The sequence below is a fragment of the Triturus cristatus genome, chromosome 9 (genome assembly GCF_964204655.1).
Source record: "Triturus cristatus chromosome 9, aTriCri1.1, whole genome shotgun sequence".
Taxonomy (NCBI): domain Eukaryota; kingdom Metazoa; phylum Chordata; class Amphibia; order Caudata; family Salamandridae; genus Triturus; species Triturus cristatus.
In genome coordinates, this window is record NC_140592.1 from 923,604,364 (window position 1) to 923,629,525 (window position 25,162).

At 41.5% G+C, this 25,162-nt stretch overlaps 1 protein-coding gene and 2 non-coding genes across 4 annotated transcripts in view; 1 reads left to right on the forward strand and 2 right to left on the reverse strand.

Annotated features, from left to right (window-relative positions):
• Positions 1 to 1,843: 1,843 nt before the first annotated feature.
• DDX24 (DEAD-box helicase 24) overlaps positions 1,844 to 25,162 on the forward strand; it is a 204,041-nt gene continuing 180,722 nt past the window's right edge. Inside the window, exon 1 of one of the 2 annotated variants that reach the window (XM_085626472.1) lies at positions 1,844 to 2,079. The gene's annotated coding sequence lies outside the window, so the exon portion shown is untranslated. The remainder of the gene's footprint in view (positions 2,080 to 25,162) is intronic. The other variant, XM_085626473.1, reaches the window with a different exon arrangement.
• Positions 17,830 to 17,903, reverse strand: TRNAN-GUU (transfer RNA asparagine (anticodon GUU)). The gene has a single exon. It is a non-coding gene; the product is annotated as a tRNA-Asn (tRNA).
• TRNAG-GCC (transfer RNA glycine (anticodon GCC)) lies at positions 22,137 to 22,207 on the reverse strand. The gene has a single exon. It is a non-coding gene; the product is annotated as a tRNA-Gly (tRNA).

A 25,162-nucleotide genomic window follows, 5' to 3' on the forward strand; every position in this document is an offset into this window, starting at 1 on the left:
CCCTGGGTGGAAATTCCATACACCTCTTGAAAATGAAATCTGGAAGATGGTGGACATCCAGGGAATTATGATTACTGTCCAGCTAGGCCACACCACGGTAGCCAGGAATGTGTCCTGGCTCAAAAGAGTGTCGCCTCACTTGAGGGGCAGAGTGACGACAAGGTGGAGCGGGACGAGATGTCCGAAGAAACTGTGATATCTGCCTCCCATGATCGTGGTACCCAAGACCGCCCCTGCAACCACTGGGACACGTCATTGGCAGGCCGACCTGGTCCCACCAGTGATCATCAGCACCCAGGCCCCCGCCCGTCCTGGGCTAGCCACATTGGTCGCTCCTCTGGCTGGCGCAAGAGATGATGGAGGCCAGAAGAAGAGGTATGCTCTTTACCCTAATCAAGCACCAAGCCAGCTGCACTGAGACTATATGTACATGGTGTAAATTAAGTTTGGTGTTCATCTAATAAAAGTTGAAGGCATGTAGAATGACAACCGGCCTCTAGGATACAGTGTAACTGATTGCACCATGTGCCGCCCACAGGGATAAATAAACACCAGAGGCACTCCCTCTATAACACTTCCTTCAGTGTCCCGTTATTTGTTGATAATGCTACCTCCGCCAGGTGCGCAACGCCCATTGGGCTCAAAGGACTTCAGCCCCCCGCCCGTCGTGAGTATCAGCCTGGACTGAGACAGCTTCCCGGGCTGGCAAGCGTCTTATTGCAGCCGCACCCGAGTACTTCACAGGTCTTTAAAAGACCATTTACTTGTTAATGGGGCTTTGATGTGTTTTCACCCCTTCTTAGAACCTCTGCATCTCCACTCACTCTGCCTATTGCTGGAGGAATTTAGCCCCACGCACCCGAAATTTGTATTACCCCGCCGCCCCCCGAAATTTGGCTTCGGTTGCGCCTCTGCTTCGGCTACCTGTGTGCTGCCCCTGGGGGCACCACACTGTACTTTTAGTTTACAAATCATTTCCATCCGGTGTGTTATTCCAATAAGCTCAGTGGAAGGAAACAAAAACCTCATCCCTCAGAATGCATTTGTTGTAAGATGAAAGCCCGAAACTTGGAAATGTCTTTTAAACACCTTACCCGTTTAGACACATTAAAATGCTGCACTACCACTTTTGAGAGGACACGGATGATCCCACCCATACGTTTGCATTGAATGTACACTGTATAAAACGGTGCAGTTTTCTTGCTCTATGCATTGAGCTTTATAAATGTTACGACAGCTATCATAGACCCTATGTTTCTTTTTTTCTAATAGGATCTGAAGTTTAAAAAACTGTAAGAAGTGAGATGTTCTATTGCATTGCTACGTTCCGCAGCAAAAATAGAGGAAACTATGGCGCAGGCGCTGGATAGAGACATTGTAATGGACTAAGGAGACATTGATTGGTTGTTTAGATGTCACGTTTCAATTTGTTACTCCCGATTTTCTTGGGAATTGTAGTTCTTTTTGGCATGCGTTTACTGGCTTATTAATGAAGGCACTGGAAAAGGAAAGGAATAATCATTGCCTCCGGTCCTGTCGTAGGTTTGTCTTGGAGAGTCTGTTGTGCTCGGAATTGGAGATCGACTATGCGAAACATATCGGGTCGGTTCCTCGAAAAAACACTTGGCGTAAAATTGGCAGGAGAATGTGGTTTATGATTGACGGATAATTATCAGTGTGAAATGCGGACTCCGACTCTGCCTTTCTGCGTGCTATATTTGCGAGCAGGTTGTGGCAGGGATTCGTTTCCGGCCCACAGCATCTTTTGTGGTGCGCTCTGGTGTCGAGAACCACCCGGACTGTAACTAAATCGTCGGCGCGTCACCTTCTGCGTGTTAACGTCACGGGTTGCTGTTTCCTCGGCCTGGCCTTGCCACCAGCGATGCAGTTTCCCATGTGTTCGCAGTGCTGAATTCAGGAGTTCCACTTTGCGGGGCACCAACCGCTCCTGCGCTCTTCACGGCGTGGCCTCTAAGAGAGCGGTGAGTGCTCTCGGTTGCCGAGAAGGGCGTTGAGGTGGTTGAGTTAAGTTCCTGTGGAAATTTATGAGCCCAGAAATAACCGACCAAACAAAAAAAGGTAGCAAGTTTACTTGCTAGTACATTTCATTGTATTCGCGTAATGACTTTCAGATTTGAAATCTACGTCTTAATAAACTAGCGAATGATTTAGACGACTTTTATGTTTTTCCTTTCAATGTCACAATCCAGTGAATTATTTTTGGGGCTTGGGGAAAAATTGCTGAAAATGTAAACATTTATTAGAGTTGGGCAAGCCGCCAAGTTAACGTGGAGAACCGAGCAAAGAGTCTAGTTTGACTCTAAGAGCCTAAGCCATAACCTGAAAATAGTCTGTATGTAAATTATGCAACTAACATCATGTGGAAATATGATGAAGTCTGTTAAGTTTCTTTGACACGAGGAAGTGTTACTCCGAGTACACCAGGCTCTCTCTATACCTGCATTGAAAGATAATTATTAAAAGTAATAGTTTATAAAGAAGAGCCTAGAAACATTACTGACCCCCAAATCAGTTGTCATCTGTGAGACTGTGCCCTATATGTGGCTAGTGATTTCCAAACTTATTTTTTGTAAAATTTCTGATTATTGTATTAAGAGTTTCAAAAATGAGGAGCAAAGTACATATGCAAAAGTATAAAATCACAGCAGAAGGAAATGAAACCTATTTCCATTCAAGCATATGCTTATTAGTGGAATGTATCAAATTAAAGTTAAGGGCGACGGACGCATATGAAATGGTATACTTAACACTCAGGCCGTTGTAACCTGCATAGCGCCATTTGCCATTATGACACTAAAAACATCTTAGTACATATTGTAACATCAATTCAGTTGATACATTGAACACATATATTGTACCTGGGAACATGTTGAAGCATCTTTATACCTATTAAAACATCAATTTGAGTGATAGCTTGATACATTGAATACATATATTGTACCTATGGTCATGTTAAGGCATCTTATTACATAGTGATACAACAGTTAGGTAGATACGTCTAATTCAGGGATTAAAGCATGTCATTCAATTCTATAACCATGTTGGTGAAAACTAAAAAAAAAAAGGAGGAGAAGAAAACGTAAACTTTGGTGTAAGTAGAAGATATATAATGGGAGAAAATTTATCATAATTGATTTCGTTATTGAGTATGAACCACCTTTAGGATGTGTCCTACAGTGGTCTGTCTATCGAGTACTTAACATTAGGACTAACCCGACCCAAGTAGTAAACTATGGATATACAGCCGTTCATTGCGGATCGTGACTGAAGGAAATTGCGTCCAGTGAATCCCACATCTTTCTATTTGGTGAACGCCATTGCGATAGTTGTAGAGATATGTTATGTTAAGTCAATTTATAACGCGCACTGATACTCAGCAGAGTGTCCTGGCACAAACTAAGAAAAGGAACCACAGGCCAAAGCATTATTCAAAGAGAAGGGTTTTAAACTTTTTTTTTAAAGATCACAAAATCTTGAGTGCTCCGTAGCGCCAAGGGTAAAGCATTCCAAGCCAGTGCAGCCTTACGCACAAAAGAACTCCCGCCTAGCCTCTGGCGTTTAAATCCAGGCATCCACATCAAAAATTGGGAGGATGACCGCAGCTGTCTTGCGGGAATATAGAAGGTGAGCCTCTTCTGACGATAGAAAGGACCCAGGCCATAAAGGGCCCTATGGGCAATGGCCAGGGTTTTACATTTTATACGAGACTCCACCGGGAGCCAGTGCAGAGAGCGCAAATGAGTACGCACACTACACCTGCGAGATATACCCAGCAGGAGTCTGGCGGCCAAATTTTGAATGACCTGTAGTTTGTTCAAGAGGTAGCCAGAAATGCCTACATAGAGTGCATTGGCATAATCCAAGCGAGACAAAATCAAGGCACGGACAACCGTTTCTTTGGACGGTCTTGGAAGGAGGGGTAAAAACGTCCTCAAATCTTTCAGTATGCCGAAGCAAGACCCAACCAGCTTTTTAACCTGGGTAGAAAAGGACAGATTCTCATTGTACCCGACCCCCAGATTTTTTGCAGCAATACCCATTGCTTTGGGCAAGGAAAAGCCGGGGGGCATAACCTCTCTCGAAATTTAGCTGGAAAAACACCACACGAGGACCTCTGATTTCTCTTCGTTACATTTAAGTTGTGCCTGAGCAAGCCAGCAAAAAACCGAAGAGAGACCGTGTTGAGCCGCAAGAACTGAATCATCATCCTTACCCCAAGAAAACAGGATATATTATCAGCTCCTCTAAGAAAGGAGAGCCATTCCTGCCACATCCTGAAGGTGATCATCTTAGCATTTGTCCAGTTATTAAGAATTAGCTTACAGGCAAGTAAGTGTAAGCATTAAGTCCAAGAGACAGCGGTCACCCTCGTGCAAATGAGGATCTAGATGACCTAGAAGGATATAGGAGAATTCTCCAGAGGGCTCAATATTGAAAGTGTTTTTTATACAGTTAATTTTTGTTCCAGTAGCTTTGAATAACGGGACAATGGAAGAGCATATGGCTCAAATCCCCTTCATGAAGCTGGCAATTCCAGCAAATCGGGCTCTGTGAGAGATCGAGTTTATAAATTCTAGATGGGGTCTTGTATGTTCTATTAATGATCATGTATTTTGTCTGTGTAAGTGACAATGAGATCTTGTTTGTGAAGGGTGTTTTGTGTATGCCTTTCCAATCAAATGGTATATTTTTGGAATTTGGTTCAGATTCCCATTTCAGCTTGTTGCAGGAGTGTTATTTACATGGGCTGGGGAGTAGTAATTTAGATATCTTAGATACTATATGTTCAGATTTTAAGAGCAGGGCCCTCAACGTGAGAATCTATGGATGTAAGGGAAGTATTGAAAGTTTTGTTAATTGAGCCTTTAATTTGAAAAACTCATAGCAGTCCAGTGGGTCTAAACTAAAATGTGTTTGCAGACTAGAGAAAGGTTGTGGGTCCTGTAAGAGGTCTTTGACTAAATTGATACCATAAATCGACCATTTTTGCCAGTATGTCATTTGTCCATCTATTTTCAGAGTGGGGTTATACCAAAGAGAGGACAGGTTTGACTTTTTGATTTTTATCTGTGATAGGTAGTCTAGTCGCAAGAGTGCTCGCTTTGTATTTTGAATGATATGTTTGCTGTGTGGTATGTGAGTAGTTATCATTGTTAAGATTGCGGGGAGTGGGATGTTATTTAGAAGTGATTTCTCTATATTCATCCAAGTTGGCAAATAATCTAGATCATTGGCGAACCTAAAGAATCCTTGTTTGCAGAGGTATGCTGTTTGATAATTCCGGAAGTTGGGAAGTCCTAAACCATCATTCTCTTTGGCTAATTGAAGCTTTCTAAGTGATATTCTTGGCTTCTTGCTTTGCCAAAGGAAAGAGTTAAAGTTATTATGAATTTTGTTGAGAAAGTCATTTGAAAGGGTTAAGGGGAGCATGCTGATTAAATAGTTGATCAGTGGTGTAATTATCATTTTTAAGGTTCCAATTCTCCCCCACCAGGATAGGAATTTTGGAGACCAACCATCTAGTTGAATACTTTCATTAGTCTGCAGGGTGGTGATTAGGTCCTTCGCAAACTCTATTCCAAAATATTTAATACAGCCTGGTTGCCACGCTGGACCGGTATTTCCTATGATTTCTGTGTTGTCGATGTTGTTGAGAAACGTATCCTCGGTTTTGTCTTTGTTAAGCATGTATCCTCAAATTTCGGAGAATCTTTGTATCGTTGACATTAAGGCTGGGATAGCTTTGTCAGCATTTTCAAATATAATTAGAACGTCATCTGGGTAGGCAGTAAATTAAACTAGTATCACCGAATTGTATACCTGTTATGTCTTTATTATCTCTTAAGTGACATTGGAAGGGCTCTATTGCTAATAGAAATAGGGATGGGGAGAGTGGGCAGCCTTGTCTAGTGCCCTGTTTTAAGTCTAGGGTGGATGAGATGATACTCCCTGCTCTTACCTTAGCGGTTGGTTTATAATATAGGGCAATGATCATACAAATTAGGTTCTCGCCTAAGTAAAATTTTTCTAGAGCTGCTTTTAAGTAAAAACCAGTCCACCTTATCAAATGCTTTTTCATCGTCTAGCGTGATGGCAGCTGTTCGGGAGTTTGAAAGTTTAGCTTTCTCCACTGCATGAGATAAAATCCAGGTATTGTCGCTGGAGAGTCTATTCTTTAAAAAACCGACTTGTGAGGCATATATGAGTTTGGAGAGATGTTTTTGCAAACGGATAGCTAAAATCATGGTGTAGATTTTACAGCCAAAATTTATCAATGAGATGGGTCTATAATTTTTAGGGAAAAGGGTCCTTACTGTCTTTTGGTATCACTGTTCTGATTGCCTCTTCTGGGGTGCCCGTGATTTGTTCTGTTTCAGAGAAGTGCTTGAACAGATTCAGTCACTACTAACAACAGGGGAACCCTACTCACAAGGAACCAGGGTATTACGTAATGTAAAAAGAAAAAGGTTCCAGTGGATAATAAGGAATTAGTATTAATGATAATAGTGCTCAATCGCAATCACACTGTAAGGACTATAATGTCAGGGGGCAAAATAAATTCTCTACACGGTACATTCAAATAATTATTTATGAATGACAGCAATCAGTATATACACTTCATTAAATCAAAAACGCAAGACTTGTGCGTAGCGTCCCCAAGTGAATCATGGAACCAAAAAGTGACTGTACATTGTGAAACAAATTTCTTGATACAAGGTTTCCATAAAATTATGTAGAACGGCCAATTGGGTACAATTTAACGACAGTCCACATATACAATGATGCAGACTGGGTAATGGTCCGTCCTATACACTGGTCGACGGCGTTTCGACCCTTCTACAAACGTAGGGTCTCTTCAGGACTGTCAATACAGGGACATCTAAAATGAATTAAATAGAAATTAGCAAAAGGCCCATATGCCGGCACTGATGCGAGAAACTATAAAGAAGGACTTGGATGTGCACTCATTACCTGAGTTATTAAATTAATCTTGGTGACGTAGTGGTGCCTTGTGAAAAGTGAAAAAGGAGAGGAAATGAACTCACGCGAGTACCCAGCCGGGTTCTCGGTTCGTATATTAAAGGAAAGAAAAAGATAATAATACTGCGTGAATACACACTGCCACTGATTACAATATAGAGCACAGAGGGCATAGTACTCCGTATGAATAATAAGCATACCTCACGAGATGAAACGTGGTTTTCCGTTGATGTCTAGGGTCTTGCTAACGCTGCGATGTGCAGACTTTCCATAAAAAACTTTCTTCAGTGTTGCCTCATGTACACAGTTTGTGAAATCATGGTAGAATAGCTATAGAATGGGGGAATAATAAAGCGTGAGAGACTGCTTGTATCAAGCAAACAGTCGGAGCTAAAAGGGCGGGAAAAATTAAGTCTACTACCTGGATCGCATTACCACTTACTTCAATATATAATGCGGTCGGACGAATCTCCGCAGATAACGCTGCTAACTCCCTGGATCTGGGTTCGTTACTGATGCAGTTACAACGAACAACTGTGCTGTTGCGTAAATACGCAGACCGTAACCCCTCACGTTCTGCAGGATAAGTAATAGAGCCCCGAAGCTGTGAGCACTCTGTTGCTCTGAGTAACATGGGAATGAAGGTAAAGAAAGGACTGGTGCATGGATGTCAATGGTGTGTGTATAGCTCTTAGCACACATATTAGGGGAGGCAAGGAATAATACATACACCGTAACCCCTCACGCTCTGCAGGATAATTAATGGAACGCCGAAGTTGTATGCCCTCTGTTGCTCCGAGTGATGTGGGAATGAAAATGAAGAAAGGACTGGTACATCGATGTCGATGGTGTTTCTAATGTTGTACCTGCAATTACTAGAATAATGTACAGTACTTGTATGGCTCTTGGCACACGTATTAGGGGAGACAAAGAACAATATAGAGCATGGAGTGGCCCTGTATATTCTGAAACTTCGCAGTGTGCTCCTTCATTAATGCAGTGCATTTGCGTTTGCTACATAATATCGTCAACCGCACAGATGTAACAATACTCCTTGGCCATTACAATTCAAATATACATACAGTAAGAAGGACATTTTTACTACAGTGCGCAAAATAGTTAATTAACACAATAGTCAAAAATGACGTCTGAACTCTTATGTTCAAACTTTACACAAGACGGTGACACATGACTGATGACAATCATTATAAATGGAGGGACCAATGATGTTCCTTTCATTCCCTACATATTCTCAGTTTAGGGTGGTCACATAGCCTCTCCATTCCTCTGCGGAATTGAGGCCGAACTCAATTGAGTTAATCCTCTCTATCCATCTGCATTCAATGCCCTGCAGTACGTTTACAGATTCAGTAGCGGAGAGATTAATGGGTTGGCATTATATCCATCTTGGACTTGTGCTTTTCCTGTTTTTAGTTTTCTAATTGTCTATAATTTCTTCAGGAATTATTGGGCCATTAATTGAGAGTTTGTCTTGTTCTGGAAGAGCGGGCAGGGCACATTCGTCTAGATAGTTTTGGCACTTCGAGAGATCCAGTGTTGTTTTGTTGTATAATTTTTGATAGTAATCTTTAAATATCTCTGCTTTTTTATTTGGGTCGCTGTGAACAAGGTCTTGCAAGTATTTTAATACGTTAATTGTATTTTTCTGCATTTTTAAATTTCAAGTATGATGCTAAAGTTTCCCAGCTTTATTATATTCACAGACGTTTTTGTTTTCTAATCCAGACTTTATCTCTGGTACTTACACTGTTATTGTATTCATATTTGTTGTTCACTATTTTATTTAGTAGTTAATCTCTAGACAATATGTGTTGTTTCTCCAAGTCTGAGATCTCTCTTTCTAGTTTCTGGAGAGGGTTAATTGCGTCCTTATTTATAGCCGATCATATTTTAAGAATTACCCCTCTCACTGTGGTTTTTAAGGCCCCCAGCTTATGAGGTCAGAGGTATCACCTATTTTATTCTCTTCAAGAAAGTTTCTGATGGCCTCTTCAATTAGTAGTCTATTCTTTTACGATCCTCCTTAAATCTCCATAGAGGTTGTTTTGTGCATGGAGCTGGATCAGTAATAGATAATGTGATGCAGGAGTGGTCTGATATCACCCTTGGCTCAGTAGTAGCTTGTTCGATCTGATTAATGGCGTTTTCTAATATAAGAAGGTGGTCAATGCGCGAATATGAGTCATGGGGGTGAGAAAAAGTATATTCCCTTTCTATGGGGTTTTGTGTTATCCACGTATCAATCAAGTTAAACTCCTTACATAGGCTTTCGAGAGCTTTGTGTGATTTGTTTGGTCTGAAGGGACAGTGTGAGTTCCTGTCTAGTGTGGGATCTAGTGTTAGGTTAAAATCGCCTGCAAATATGATTGTTGCCGAGTCAGGGACTTGCTTGAGTTGTTTAGAAAGTTCTTCCCAAAAGCCATCGTTGTCCTTGGTGGGTGCAAATATGTTTGCAATGTAGAATTTTGTATCATGTTTGGCTAGTTTTGAAATAATCCATCTCCCCCTGTGAATCGGATGCGCTTGTGATTAAGTCAATGTTGTCTTTTTTTTTTAAAAAGTGTTAAGACTCCATTTTTTCTTACCCTTCGCAGCAGAACCTATTACTTCAGAGTATTGATTAAATCTAAGTGAGCTAAGATTTGTGGCATCAATCTTAGTTCCTTGCATAAGAAAAACATCCCCTTTCTGTTTGTGGATGTAGTTGAGAATTTTCCGCTTTTTGATTGGGTAGTTGATAATCTTTAACATTCAGGTGTTGCAGATGCCACTAACCTGTTTCAGAGATCACTGCCCAATCCACAGGAGTGAAGAGAAGTTCCCCACACTCCCCAGGCCAGTGGCCGATATATTTACATACTATATACCTAGGAACTGACCTAAGGAGATGTGGGAGAGACTGAGTAGGTTTGACTATGTCTCAATCCCCCAGTCGGTTCCCTATAGGCAAGTCAATAGTGGAAGTAGGCGGAAGAGAACCTGTGGGGAAAACAACAGAACAACTTTAGCTAAAAGCCCTCCCATCTGAAACATACAAGGTAAACTCAGTGCCTGCTCTATAAAGATAGACAATCTCTTACCGACTGGACATCTCTGAAAGCAGTACAGTAACAGCTAGAAGTCGCAATGTGGCGAACGCTGGATAGTCTTCCAAGGCTGGAGTCAATAATGTAAATAAAATCTTGTCACTCATAAAAAAATGGAAGAGTCATAGGGTCTCACAAGTAAAAGTTAAAGATCAGGCTGTTAGAAGCATTCAGTGCTGGTAAACACACTCCCTATCTGTCAACATTTGTAGGAAGTCTAGTGTGCACAACACATACTTCAAATAATGTATCTAGCTCAGAAAATAAAGACGCGTACCTCTCGCTTGTAGGCAAACAATGTTTCCAGTTCAAACACAATGTATCCAGCCCCAAAACAGGGATGTGGAATTCCTATAGCCCAACACCCAGGACATATTGTTTGGGGTCAAGGGCAACAAGTTTTAATGTCCATTTTGTCCTTGGGACAAGTAGGCCCAACCCCCTACAGCACAAACCCTTTAGCTGCCAGTTGACAATACCACATTTTAGATAAAGGAAGGGCATTGTCTACAATTAAGGTAATGTGTGTCCATGCGTTAACTGTTCAAACTTGTATTTATGGTTCATTAATGCAAAGCCTTTATTACTAGGGTGAGCACTAAAAGTAAATGTTGTCAGCTCTGCCTGCACTACCAACGGTGGTTCCAGTATAAACGTGTACACACATTTTCAAAGTTTAGTAATATGAGGCTATGTATAATGCTCCCAGAATGCTCTCTTATATGCAAAGATTTGCAGAAGCTTGAAAGCAACAGTGATGATTATTTGCTTTCAAAATAAAATGTTGACAAAAAATGCAAGTATCAAAAAAATATTTTGCTATACTACTGTAAGATTTTAGGTACCATATCTTTGCAGCATCATTTAGTAACATGTTGATGTATGCTTGTATTTCCCAAAAATATTCATAATGGAAAATCAGTGTAACCAGTTAAAATACAATTGTGGGAAACAAAAATAAACAAGCATTGGCAAAGCCAGTAGGTCTGAAATTGGTGGTCAGGCTTTTGGTTTTGTTAATGCGTGACTTGTTTAGGCATGGTTATTGTAAAACCTTATCTGTGTGGGAGCTGCAGGGCCCTTGCCATTCTAACTAGCATTGGGAAAAGCAAAAAAACTGTTTTTGGTCTCAAAAAGCACACATTGTCACAGCAGTTCCAGGCACTGAACAAAACTACTTTGTGTGCCAATATGCTCCTTGTAATAGAGCAGTATACTGTCACTCACAGTGAAGCCAGCTGATAGACCGAGAGAAGGAGAGAGAGACATAATTTTACTAAATACAAAAGGTCATGGTTAACCCCAGGCCTAATTAGAGGCCCAATTATTAAAGAAAGTCTCATAAGTGCATCCATGGTATATATCCATGCATTAAATGCATATATACAGTCTACGTGAATTCACAAGAATTTACAGAAGTAGGCCAAGTAATAGTACTCCTAGAAAATATTTGTGAACTGCATTTTAGCATGAGCAAATGTGCTTGTGTAGATTTGCTCATGTGAAAATCTTAACATTTCAAGTTCACCTTTCCTCCAACCGTTTTTTTTCCCTACCCTGAAGAAGTTTTACGTCTGCCACTGCCAGGAGTACATTTCCAACCTTTTTCAGTATGGGAAAAGATTAGAAAAGAGTTGGTGAAAACCCTTTAAACATGCAAGTTAGTGGGTTTGCACAGACTCAAACGCGCATTCCAACCCTTGAACTATTGCTTACCACTACCTACAGCCCCAGTATGTAGACCTGCAGAAACGTAGCAACATAAGGGAATTGCTAGTATTCAACCCTACTATGGTACGAGCAGTGGCATAATTAGAGATGCTATAGCAAAACTCTTATATAATGAGATTGCTGCCGTAATTTGTCGCTACATTACATGGCACAAAAGAGACAAGTGGATTTTGTTACAGGACAAGTAGATTTATGAAGCAACCTGCCCCATGGACAAGTAGATATTTTATTAAATTCCACACCCCTGCCAAAAATAAAGACGCGTACCTCGCGCCAGTAAATAAACGATGTATCGTGTTTAAAAATAAAGAACAATGTAGCCAACCTACACTGCAAACGCGTATCGTGCGTCTGAGGAAACAAAAATATCTAACTATGAAAGAAAATTCAAACACACAGTGCGCGTACGGGAATTCAATGTCTGCAGGGGGGCAGGTCTTTTACGCACCGCGTTCGCAAGGGAGGAAAGGTATTTTAAACACAGAAAAATCAGAACGCGGTCACGTAATGGTAAAGATTTCACGGAGTGTGTGCGAAAGGAACACACAAGCATACAAAATACAAAAATATCTAACCTGACGTGTAACTGTCCGCCTCGTCGGGTTAGTAGTAAGATATTAATCTAATTATCTGCAATCAGCAGGTGAAGTTAAAGCATTTTTAATAACAAATTAAAACCTTGTTATAAAGCTAGAAAGAGATTATAATACTAAATATGTTACAGTTGTTAACAAGAAAGAAGTATTGTGGTTTGTGGCACGTTGAAAACAATTATGAACAGCTAAGAGTGTATGCCATGGAAGTCTGCAGAATTATTAATTCTTGACATATTGGCCAGTATGAACCTGGTTGTGTAGTGTGAGGCTCCTTTGGATATGGTAGACCTGGCCCTTTGTGCAAAAATTGTGCAGTTTTCTGACACGTAAGACTAATCGAGATTTTCATTTCAATTTAACAGCTAACCCCTGACGAAGGGCGTAAAAAAGCTCGAAATGCATTGGGAGATTATGATAACTTAAGCTGCCTAATATGAATTGAGTTCGCCCACGTGATGTAGTAAAAGGCTTGGATTGGCATAACTGCATCATTTGAAAAAATACGGATGACGGACAGCCTTATCGTAAATAGTAGAGTGAAAGTTGATGAATTATGGAAAACATGGAATAAATTTGGATATTTTGAACAAGTGGTAGAGTTGTAATAATTTTGGAGTTGCTGTGTGATTGGAAATGCAGCACAATGTTTGCTGCAAGTGTTTTGGAGACCTGGCCTTTGTCATTTTGATCAGAACCTTAGAGTTAAGGATGTTCGAACTAGTGAGCTAGGGAGCTAAGAGGACCCAGTGGAGACCAATGGTTAGGCGGAAGATCCCCCGTTTATATGAGGAGTAGGAACAGTAAGTGGTGCTAGTTTCTATCATTATATCTATAGGATCTTTGTGTCAAATAGGTAATATACTCAGGTAGCACACTTGTAACAGCAATGCTGTGTACCAGGGATGCTGTGAGGTTACCGTTACAGTACAAACACTTTAAGACAAGCAAAAAGGGGATACCAGTAGGCAGCAGAGTGCCCCATTTAGAGTAAGGACCATAGATAGTGTTAGTATATTCTTACATTTTGGTTCAAACAGTCTAGGAGCAATTCCTAACAGAGTATGTGAGTATCGGAGACGTCGTGCTTAATAGAAAATTTGTACATTTGGAATCTATAAGGTCCTTTTGACAAACTAACATACCTTATACGCGTTTACAAAATTGTTGTACCATACAGATAGCTTACATACATGTAGTCCTTGTATAAATCTGTGAACCCTAAGACAGTGCCCTGTCCAGAGCCGACAGTCTTATACGCATACACGGTTAGAAGTTAAGTTTGGACATCTTACTAGGTATGTTGTGGTTTTGATGTGTCCATTAGAGACTCTTCTTTCTCGTTGATAAATTTATTTAAAGCAATGTGGTCCGTGAAGATATAAGGAGTCCCTTGAACTATAATGCGATATTTAGCTGGACCATCAAAAGAGAATTGGTAGTTAATGGCCTTAAGTCTTGTGCGTAGGGCTAAGACGCCTTTCCTCTTTTCATCTGTAGTCTTACAGTAGTCCTGAGATATGAAGATTTTGTTGCCCTTCCATAATATGTGGTTGTGCTTTCTCATAATGGCTAAAATCATCTCAACATGCTGGTATCTAAGTGGTTTACATACGTTCGGTCTCAGAGATTTCTGATTTGGGAGGTTCCTTGTAGGCACTCTATGTGCCCTATTGACTTCTAAAGGTTTGGTAATAATCAGATTTGTGTGAACCATTTTTCGGGATTCCAAAAATACGGAGGTTTCCACGTCTGTTCCTGTCCTCCAAATCCTAGAGGAGCTTATTCGTTGAGATCTTTGTAACACTGAGCTCTTGGAAGGATTTGCTCAATTTAGAATCAGAGTCTTCCAACTGACTGTTCCTGCTTTCTGCTTCGGCAATTCTAGAATTGGTCATTCATGTCTAGACAGATTGCGGAGATTTTGCTTTGCATAATATCAGTATTCTCTTTTGTTGATTTTGCCAGTTCATGTACACATGCAAGTTTTTTTAAGATGGTTTACATGGTGGAATTGATGTCATGCTTCTTTTTATTAGGAGATTCAGGGTTTGGCGGGACGACTTAAACTCTTTAGACTTGTTTTATTTTCTTTCTCTGCCATTCTAGCACTGGGATGGTATTTGTTGTAGAATTTGTTTGAAAGGCAGATATGCAGGATTTACTCTCCTATTGAGGATGTGGATTGATTAGCTAGTTCTGCTGTTCAATTTTTATTAGTTATGTCATTTCTCTATTTCTTTTTGGATGGCCTTTTATACGTGTTATATCACTGCAATGTTGTATACAGTATAGTGGGAGAAGCTCCGCCCACTTTCCGGCAATCTTTTTGATTGGCTGAATTCCTAAATGCTGCAATCTGATTGGTTTTCCTCAACTTAATCCCGCCTCCTGACGGCCATGTCGTCATTTTTCTCCTTCCATAGCTATCGGCCCCTTTACTTTTAAAACTGTTTTGTTCCCCTGCCTGCCCCGGTTCCCTCTCGCAGTCCCTCACTTCTCTGCCCACCACAACTACCCCACCCACTCCCATTCTTGCCTTCTTGGACGACCAAAGTTTTATTTACAATGCAATAGGACTCGCGTAAATATGAGTCCTATTGCATTTGTAAATGCTTTTTTTCCCTCTGATTGGCTGGCTGCATCGCACTCTATTTTGCCCGACCTGTCCCTCTCGCATGCGTGCGATGCTATACATCGTATGCATGTGCGGTGCTAACTCTGCCTCTTGTTTTTACTTTTCAACGCTCGGCGGCGTGCCCGTGCTCCACACACAGTTATTAAACGCCGACGAATCACAGTATGTTATTAAACGCCGAGACTCGAACCTGCTTCCCTGTTGTGTACCTAATTAATCCAATAACTTCATTTTCTCTCCTTCCTCCATTCATTGTCCTACCGGCGACAAGCTTTATCGCCCTCCTTTTTTTAGGTCTCGCTGAGCCCAGCGCATGCGCTGGCTCGGAGAGACCTTTTGGAGGTGAGTTTTCAAAGTGCTGCTGGCTGGCCTAGCGCTTGCGTTCACGCGCCAGCAGCACTTTGAAAACTCGTGCTTTAGCGCGTCATCGCGATCACTTTCGCTTTCAGAGCGATCGCGATGACTTTCGCTTTTACTGCCGCGCAGCCAATGCTTGATTTTCTGGTGGACTGGTCAGCTGCCTCGTAACTACCAGCAGGTGGTGGGTCCCATCCTCCTCTCGAGCCATGGGTCTCCAGTTCATGCTCAATAATAAACCATTTTAATAAGAGTTCTCGGATTTTACGTTTGCCTGCCTGACAAACCCCCCCCCCCCTCTTATCTTCTGTTGTCAAGATTCAATTTTTTGATTTTTCAGCACACATTTCTTACGCCTTTTTGGTATTTTTTATTTTAATGCTGTCTGGTTCAGGTTTGCAATTATAAACGCCTTTTTATTTAATTTGGCGTTTGTTACTTCGCCAAGTTCTGGAATGGAAGAGCCTGATTGTAATCTGTAAGTGGCGACTTGTACTTATTGGTCAGCTTTTTCTGTGGGTCTGTCTGCCAACAGTTGACTTGAACCCTGGCATCAACTCGGGTATTTACCAACTCCATTATTGCTCGCATTGGTGCCTGCGCAGGTTTTAGAGGGCAAGTCAATGAGTGAAATTAGCCCAAGCAATCGGAGAACTAGTATACCACCCCCACGCCTCCCCCACTTTCAGTGAGCCTCCTCCTTTCTAAGGTGGGCATGAAGTTGCTTTTTGCTGGAAGTGTGGGCATAAAAACCTTGCCCTGGATTGAGGCTCTTTTTTGAAATAATAAACTGAGTTAATCTGCCCCTGCCGACTTGTTCTTTTTTTAGATTATTCTCATTCTTTTCAATTTCTAATGCAGTGAAAATAAGTTGCTCTGCCAAAGGTATGTTAACTGGATTGAAACACTTAACCAATGCAGTCGAAGGAGGATGAATGTTATATCCAACATTTCCCCACTACATACCTGTAATATGTGATTTACTGTGGACTTCAGTCTAAGTAGAACCTTTAGTTACTATATTTCGTGATGGTCTTCAGCCAACAACTCCTTGGCCATATTTTCTAACCCCTTGTGCCTGACTCCGTTCTTTTTTCCTTCTGCGTAAGTGGTCCTATGCTGTCCATTCTAATCGATATGTACATCTGACATTGCTGTCCTAACGCATAAATGCTTTCTAGGCACTTGGGTCATTTATTAGTGAAATCAATGTCTAACCAGCTTTGATCTAACACAGGCTTTCTTGTTTTGTGAGTAAAATATCAGCACGGTCTCATTTTACAATCACATGTAGGGGTTTCCCCCATTCTTTTAGACTTTCTTTATTATTACACTTAAGTTCTTTCAGAACCAAGCTAATGCAGTGTCACCAATCCTTTAGACTGCAGTTTGTTTTTAATTTTGATAATCGTTTTGGCGGAGTTAACGTTTGACATAGGGCTAGTTGACAGTCATGTTCAATGTACCTAGTAGAGAGTTCACTGTTCTCCAGGACTCGATCAGTGACTTTCGTTAAAAGTGCCCTACAAGTGGCTCATCTCTGTCACTCTACAGCTGGCAAATGAGGTAATGTAGCACCAGTATTTTTTTTTCCCAGAATCATGTATTCTGGGCGTTGTATTCCACACTTCGCTTAGGCCTCCCAGTCCTTGCACATTGTTTTGTTTTCTGAATTTTGGAACCGGATGTTATAATGTAACTGGTGCTCATGTAAATCGTCTGAGTTCGTGCTATACAAAACTGCCATAAAAACAAGCTTTGGCATAGCCAATAGGTCTCGCCTTTGGGACCTTACAAGTGTGTAGCCATGCAACAGTTAATGTTGTTGCACCAAGGATATTGTGCTGCATAACTAAATACTTATAAGGTCCCAAAAGCGAGACCTATTGGCTATGCCAATGTTTGTTTTATTTTTTTTTAACTAATTTTGTACTTGACTGTCAATCTTATTTTTACGGTGCTTTGTAATTATGCACGCATTACCAGCCTTAACAGGTGCCAATTCCATACATGGCCTCGAGATGTCGATGTGCTACACCCGGTATGTAATGTGCCAAAAGCCCATGCCTTGAAACGCCAGGCGAACTGCACACAGCTCCAGGTAACAGCAGCTGTGAAGGTTTTACATATAACTCACCGTTTAGGGGTCACTGCTCATACGGTCACCATATGACCCATAATGCAATCAGGAGCTATCACCCAGCTTCTATATTTTGGGGATAATTTGCTCCTCGCGCAAATCACAGTGAATGAATGACTGGAATTCTTCCTTTTTTCATTACTTTTTGCGTGAAATTTTATTTTCGTTTTCGTTTGTGTTGTAAGAAGAAGGGTCGTTTTAAATGTATCTTGAAAATATAAAGAAAACACATGTGCATCTGAAGCACGGTAAAAAGACAACCGTCCCTGGGTGGGCTCGAACCACCAACCTTTCGGTTAACAGCCGAACGTGCTAACCGATTGCGCCACACAGACTGTGTGAACTGGGGGTTTTCCGATCACTTTGTGTAGGGGAGGACTGCTAGTCTGCAGCACAATATTTTTTTGTGGGTATATGAATTGTGGTAGCGCAGTAATCATTACTTTATCTTAACTACACCACAAACGCTATAGGATGGAATGTATATGACCTAGTCTTCATGTTCAGCACGGGGGTTATTTGGTGGGGAGGTTGCAAAGGTGTTTTTGTGTGGATGTTGGGGAGCATTTTTTAGATTTAAGTGAGTTATTGTTAACCTGCGTTACTTGCCAGTAAAGCAGGTTTAGAACAGTTGTTTGTTGGATTTGTAATTGCAGGTTTCAATTCGAGGGGTAATTGGACTTCAATTAATTTTATGAAGGTGACTCAACCTCTCACAGGTGTGGTCTCATGAATGTCAGATGTTGAGATCTCAGGCCCAAGTATGGCTCTTTTGCCTCAGAGATACCTTGCAGTAGTTTCACAATCACTAGAAATGGCCATAGGAGATGAGCCTGGGGTGAAGGGTGTTGTTATTGGTTGTCCCTTTAATACTCCTAGGGGGAAGAAGTCTGGCTATACAGGAGGAGATGGAATGGTGGAGGGGCATCCCTGCTGTCCTAATCATAAAGCCAGCATGTTGTGTGGTCAATGGGCGGTCTGATTTCCTTAAGCACCTTTCTAGGGCTGTTCAACATTTCAGGAGAAGTTCATCTGTTCAGGATTTATTGCTCGCCGATCTAGATTAGCATATAGCTAGCTGGGCTTTCTGATAAGGTTAGGGGTGTTGCAGTGCCAGTGCAGTATGCAAAGGTGTACCGACCTGCACTGGAGTGCCAGAGCATATAGGACAGCGCTGATCTTGGACAGGTTTCTGTCCCACATACTGACTAGTTTCTCAGCTAGTGGATACAATTCTAGGGGTGTGTGAAAATTGTGTAATTTCCTTTTCCATAAATAATGCAAAGTTTAGGAAGAATTATGCAAAATTATGGGCAATAAAAAGCTGCCATTTGTAGCAATATTTAAGTGCAAAATGCATCATCACGTCCTTTTGGAGGCAAGAAAACAGACTTGAAATTACACAACGTGGCCTAATGGCATAATTTCAGACATTTCATGCAATAATGCATAATGTGAAGTGCCGGAAAGTATGTGAGATCATGCTGGTATAATAAAAAGTTTCCCCAAGCCTATTCAATTTACCACAACATTTATTCAGGATGGTAAAATTTGGATAGTTTTGATGCAACCAGGAGACAGGCAGTTAATTAGATATGTAAAAGTCCAGAACCTGAGAAAATTAAAACCTACGGCTGTGTCTGCATCATGGGTGATGCTTATGTATCATTTGAGCAAAGCCAAGGTTATCCATGGTATCAACTATTTCTTCGGCATAAGCGATACAGGATCCATCTTCCCATGTGTGCAGGTGGCTAATGAAGGATACAAACTTAGAGATGGGCACTAAGCATTGCTACAAGCCCATAAGCTTTTCAAGAAATGTTGTGTGCATCTTTTGGTAGAGCAAAAGAGGGTGCGTGCCCTGTGAATGAACATTTTTCATAGTTTCTCATCGTTGTAGCTCTTTCAGGAATATAACTTTATTATTCCTGTCTCTGGCACAAATCGAGGCTTGTAATGAATCTTGCCTCATGGTAGGTTTTCCAGGTGCTCTGGGCCCGAATTATGTTCATGCACGAATAGCTTCCTGGATCAAACGGCCAGTACCATTACAATTGTAAGCTACTGCCTGGATCAATGTACAGATTGCAGTCCCTTAGCCAATACTGCTAAGTTTCAGAGGCAATAGTGATGTCAAATAATTACAAATCAAAACAAAAAATGATAGCTGAGATGATCAAAATAATGTCGGCCACTGGTAAATCCATATTTTATCGCTCACTGCATCCCTCCAAGGATGGAACCAAACTTGGGTAACAGGCCTTGCCCTGCTCCGTCAGGAACAATCCAGACGAAAGGATCAAGTCTCGACCCTCTGAAAGGTTCACGAACATCAGTGTTTGTTTTTAGCCTTGTTGGGCCTCATGAGTGAGGTGCAGCTTAAGTCTGGGCAAACCCATCACACTTGGTGTGTTTCATTGAGAAAAATCACAAAGTGAAGGGTTGAATGTGTGAATTAAGCTCAGCCACTGGTACTCTGGGCCCCAATCCAGCATTTCTGTGTTCTTTTACTCACTGCGCCGCTCCAAACATGGGCCAATCTGATGCAAACAACCGTGGTCCTGCTAAAATAAGAACAGTCCTGCTCAAACCAGCGGGCCACATCTGCTTAGAACTTGACCACAAGCCAACCTATTAGTGAGAAGCGTCTCGTGATGTGGCACAGCTGGCACAGGGCCAGCGTCTGGATAAACCGGACCAGTTTCCTTCTCGTTGGACCACACTGGTAAGATGCAGTTAAGTCCTGTGGCCCAGTGAGCAAACACTGCCCTCATGACAGGAGAGGCCACCAGGAGCAGAGTCAATGATAATGTGCCTTTGGCCCACCAGCTGCTTACTAATACACAGTGATTTGGTTTTACACAGTATGTCTCTAAAAAATCGACAATAAGGAAAAGAATGATTGTAAGTTGCACCATCTTACTTTATTTATCACAAACTGACTGTTTTATGATAGCTTGATGGGTTAAGGCACCTGGTCCATAATACTGTTAACAGATATCAGGTAGTTAGTGCAATAACCAGAGAGATAAATGTGTAAACGGTGAACATAGGTTTGAACGATAAAAACGTGTGAAGGGTTAACTTGCCTTATTCATGGCATTCGCTACAACCAGTGTGAAGTACCTCCTGCCATAGCTTAAAAGGCTATTGCAAGTCACTGAGGAGTTCCATTATCATATAGAGGAATGAGGCCGAAGGCGGAGTTCCTTATAAGGTTGTGGAACTCCGAAGTGACGTAGGGCAGGGGGTACTTTATCCCTTGTAGTATATAGTTGCACCATTCCCCTTTCCCAGAAGCAATTTAAATCCTCGGTACATAGCTCTTTCATGAAAGGGAGAGCATGTCTGAAAACATGAAGAATTAAAATGGAATATTAAGTGCAAAATTAAATACCTCAATAAAACGGTTGGATATTTGTTGCAAAAGATATTAGAACCCATTTAACCCCTTCAGTGCCCATGACGAGCTGGACTCGTCATGGGCTGCGGTGGCGCTGTGCCCATGACGAGTCCAGCTCGTCATGAACTCCGCCCGCTAATGGAAGGCGCGGCACTGGGCGGGGAAAGGGGCGGGCATGCAAGGGGTTAATACAAGACATTTGTTATCAAAACATATTTGTACAATATGTAGAAACTTGTCTATGATTACCTACAGAGTGCAACAAATAAACATGTTGCAATAAATATCTCATTTCTGCTTGTCCCTGTACAGCTAGAACAGCAGCAGAAGAAAGAAAAGGAATCATGTTCGTTCTTTGAGCAGCTGTTTTAATTATGCAGCATGACCGTGGCTGCCTTTCCCCTCAGTTGCAGGCTGTGGCAGCAGGCATTTGACAATGACATCAGAACTCCACTGTAATAAGTTATTACAGTTGAGCACTGAGGTCCAATCTTTATATTAGGAGACTGCAAGTGTCACACGTCTGATTGTAAAGGTATTACAGACAGGAGTATAAAGAGGGATTGCAGAATCCTATATATCATAAACAATTTAATGCTGGTAACCTTGTTTAGCGCAGAGGTCACAAGTTCTAACCATGGTAAAAAAAAAACCTTAGAGGCTTTTGTGCTCACAGAAAACTCTTGCATGTGACCTAAAAAGCATACATTTCAATGCTATCAGATTCAAACCCAATATTTCACTCTATCCTTAATAATGTGGTGGCCTTGATTTAAAAAGTTTAAATATTAATTTATTAAGTACCAAAAAACAATTGTCTGTATTGTTATACTGTTTGGTGTATAAATGGCCTTTATTTGTATAAGTACTCACATATCAAGCCCATCATAAACTGGGAGACATCTTTGGAAACAGGCCATCATATGTTTGCACACACTAAGGTACAGACGTGGCATGATGGGTTGAACATTTCCACATGAAACACCAGGGTGTGCTGGCAGGAGACCCTGCCGCTGCTTCGAATGAATGATTTAAGTGAGCTGTTCTAGGTCACACACAAGGAAAGAATGAATGGAGCACTCGTTTGCACAAACGTGTTTATATTTATTTAGAATCTTTAAAAAATCTAAGTTTGCATAAATATTCCCCTGAAAGTTTTTGTTGCATTGGCCGGGAGTCGAACCCGGGCCTCCAGCGTGGCAGGCGAGAATTCTACCACTGAACCACCAATGCTTGACATGTGCAACTGTCTTCCAGTTAATGCACAATCGAAGAACAATCTGATATTGCAAATAATGTTTCGTAGTTTTATTTTTCCTGGGATATTTTTATTAACTATTTGCAAGCACGAGTTGTCAGATGTAAAATAGTGAGTTGCACAGTAGCTAAGTGGCTGGTTATCCGTGTGACACCTTCAATCACAGGGCTCGAAAAATCTGAAAAATGGTACTAGTCCTGCAGGTCTAGTACCTTGAAAAATGTCCTCGACCTAACAGTAACCTACTTGACCTCCGTCTCTGAAAGCGGAGCAAAAGTGACAAGATAACAAGATTTATTGCTCATTTGCTTTGTGAGCAATAAAAAGGCCTTTAAATCTTGTTATCTTGTCAGTTTTGCTCCGTTTTCAAACACGGAGGACAAAAGTTAGTATGTTTTCCTACTCGCCAGAAAGGGCGAGTAGGACCTAAAAATAGCTTGACCTCATGAAATTTACCTCACAAATGCGAGCGGTCGACTGGATTTGTCGAGCCCTGAATCAGCCTTAGGTTTCTTTATACATATGCATTTTACAATTTTGCAGTTTTTTAGAACATTAATACATTTTTAAACGGGAAAGTACAATTGCCTAAATGCCATTTATTTGCTTGGCATAAATCAAAGGACCGGTTGAAGATATCTCACTGCAAGGGACCATTTTGCAGCTGTGTGAGGTTTCCCCCTCAGCCCAAACCTTTCCAGTCTTGCCCACAGGATCTGCACGACTTTGAGAACACTTCTCTGCTCCGGACTGGTTGTAGGTCTCCCCATACCGGGGCAACAACACAAAATATCTTCAACACTGTTTCACGTCAGCAGTCCTTACGATTTCTGTTTATGTACCCCTCTGAGGACAATACAAACATTTCGCATTTAAGTATTGCATGTTTTAGGAAAATTGGATTCTTCATAATGATACATTACATACACGCTAGTTGGGCTATTTAGAATCTCCCCTTCCGCTAAAACTTGAATTTCGCATCCACTGGATCAACCAGAGCCAGCCATGGCCGTGAACGGATTTAAAAAGATACCACACCAAAAGAGGATGAACAGATTAGACAGCTAACCTCTGGGTGCCTGCCTGCTTCATGTGAGCCAAAGTAAACCTACTGTCCACAAACCGACACCTTTCATAGCTGGGCCCTCGCATCTTCAGTACACTGGTTTGTAAGTTTAGCAAAGCATCTCAGTGGAAATAAATTGTAGCTATAACATCAAAGAGCAATCTTAATGAAAAAACACCTGTGTTCATATTTAAGACCTAAAGACTAAATGAAAACAAGCATTAAAAATGCAATAGGTCTCGCCTTTCATTAAGTTAAAGCCATTTGCTTTGCTATACAATACCATTAGCAAAGCAAATGGCTTTAACTTAATCAAAGGCGAGTCCTATTGCATTTTCAATGCTCGTTATTTCTTTACAATTTGGGACTGAGAGATTATGTATACTCCTTATTCTCCGTGTTGTAGTGAGCGGGAGAGCAGATCATGCTGGGTTGGTACCCCCAACCCCTATAGCTTCTGAGAGTGCTCCCTCTGCCCTTTGATCCCAGTATTTTCCTTACTTTATGCCTGATATTTACTCTGGTTAGATCTGTTGTTTCTGTTGTCTGTTGTTTCTGTTACTTCTGTTTTACCTCTGATTACCCTGCTGTTTCTGCAGTTCTTTGCTGTGTTTACCTCTGTTTACTCTACTATTTTCTGTTCTCCTGAAACATCTGCCACATTATTCTGCTACTTCTCCATATCTGTTTAGTGACATCCGCCATTTTGTGGCTCTTTATACATGTGACCTTAGTACTTAGTGTTTGATTGCTTGGTTACCATGCTTAGATACTTGCACACTGTCCTAACCACGTGTGCTGCTGTATGTGACAAGTTGGTAGTGCCAAGTTGATAGAAACCATACTCCTTACAGAGGCGCTCTATATCCAGTAAACAACTTTTAAGATTTTAATGTGAGACTTTAGTGAGGTGGCACTCGTAGTTCGAGCGGCCGCCATCTTGTTAATCACATTCACGCGCAGCACCAGAGTTTGTGAGATAGGATATGTACTTCCTACAGTTCATGGGAGATAAATCTAACATCCTGGACACAGGCGCTGTATAAAAAGTTTGCGACAGTCTCCTGTATAAAAGTAACGTTGGTCCTCTGCGAGTGGTCTCAGTTTTAAGGATAGCTAGCATCCTCCATATTTGGGCCGTTAATCAGTCAGGCAGTGACGCGCCGACTGTATTTCATTAAATCACTTTGCTCTATACTTCCCTCTATGCTTGTTGGCACTTAGTTAGCTACCTTCCTTGTAGAGGGCCTTAGAGTAACGTTGGTCCTCCGTGAGTTGCCTCACTTTTAAAGATCACTAGCGTCCTCCATGTTAGGATCAGGCACATAGTCAGGCAGTGACGCGCTGACTGATTTAAAATCGCTTCACTCTACATCTGTTGGCAATTAGTTAGCGACAGTACTTGTAGAGTGCTGACACCCGCCGATAGTCAGTTAGCTGCAGCTTCCGACCTGGACTATCGGGACCTTTTTGGTACCACAAGGCTGCTCAGAGTGCGGCGATGAGGTGGGAGAGACCTGGTTGCTTCCATAAGCCCCATGTCCAATACCAAACACATGTTGTCTGATTTTAATGTGCTGGAATGGTGCCTTGCGTAAAAAAAAAAAATCCTTCATCGTCGTTGCTGCCTTATCGGTGAGCTCATACCGCAAATTACCTTAGATAAGTTGTTTTCCTGTGAGGAGGTGCAGGCTCAAGATGCCATCTTCCTCGGCTCCAAACTTCTTAATACCATGACCCAGTTTTTAGACCGACAAACGTTTGTAACCCACCTAGCTTTAACTGACATGAGGCAGGGCAGTTGTCTTAAAAGTAGTAGTAGACATGCTTTTAAAATGCTGTACATTCTCAAAATAGCATACTG